A 1,219-nucleotide genomic window follows, 5' to 3' on the forward strand; every position below is an offset into this window, starting at 1 on the left:
CCAACCTATATCCAGGCAATCGCAAAAAAAAAAAAAAAAAGTCTTTTTAAAGTGAAAACACAACAGATTTTCTCATTAAGGACAGCGTTAAATAAGTAAATAAACATATAAATCAACTTCTGTTTCCTATGTGAACGGGAAATTAAACATTGCAATGTTCATGTTTTCCAAAGAATATTTATTATTTCATTCGAAGTTCGAAACTGCGGAAATAACCTAGATTTTATTCACATGTAGTTATATAGCATTATTCATTTCTTCAGTTTATTTTATTATTATTATTATTATTATTATTATTATTATTATTATTATTATTATTATGCTTTTTCACTTTTTTTATTTCTTTTTGTTCTTTGACTATTCTACAGGTGTTGAGTGGAAATCCATGGGCGGAACTGCTATAGCAACCACACCTGCCTACATCTAATCGGTCTCTTTCCTATCAACCGCATATATTCATTACTGTATCCACCATTCGGTGTCTAAGTTCAAACTACAAGTAAACGTTTGTGAATACAATGTGGCGGAGGCAAAGAAACCGAGATCAATAGCGTTTTAGAAGGCAATAAATTGAAGTCATTAAGTCAAAGTGGGCAGTAAATATCAGCGGGGCCGTTCTGTATTGTAAAAGAAACTCACGAATTATGTAGGAGTTGAGAGAGGGAAATGGACATTGAGCAAGAGAGAGAAATAGAGAGAAAGAAAGTGAGGAAGGGAGAAAGAGGACGAGAGAGAGAGAGAGAGAGAGAGAGAGAGAGAGAGAGAGAGAGTGTGTGTGAGAGAGAGAGAGACAGGAGGGAAAGAGATAAATTCAAAGAGGGCATAGAGAGGGATATCAGTTAATGCAATCACTGAAGCGAATCTTTAAATCAGTCATGGCTAACTGATCGTTTTGAAGTGAATAACCAAGCAAAAAAACACCACACACACACACACACACACACACACACACACACACACACACACACACACACACACACACACACATACACGCATATGCATATGCGTACAGCCATATACACATAAGCCATAGGCAGAAAGTTAAGATGAGAGAATGGAAAATTCACAGAAGAGAAGATAAAACATGCGCACACACATACACACACACACATTCACAGGCGCATGCGCACGTTTATGACAACAGAAATATCAGCAACTAGATATCCACATGTCACTTGCGGGTCTCACATAAATACGGATACACACATTTTTTTTATCT

This window comes from Octopus bimaculoides, chromosome 2, assembly GCF_046866305.1.
Source record: "Octopus bimaculoides isolate indiv1 chromosome 2, ASM4686630v1, whole genome shotgun sequence".
Lineage (NCBI taxonomy): Eukaryota > Metazoa > Mollusca > Cephalopoda > Octopoda > Octopodidae > Octopus > Octopus bimaculoides.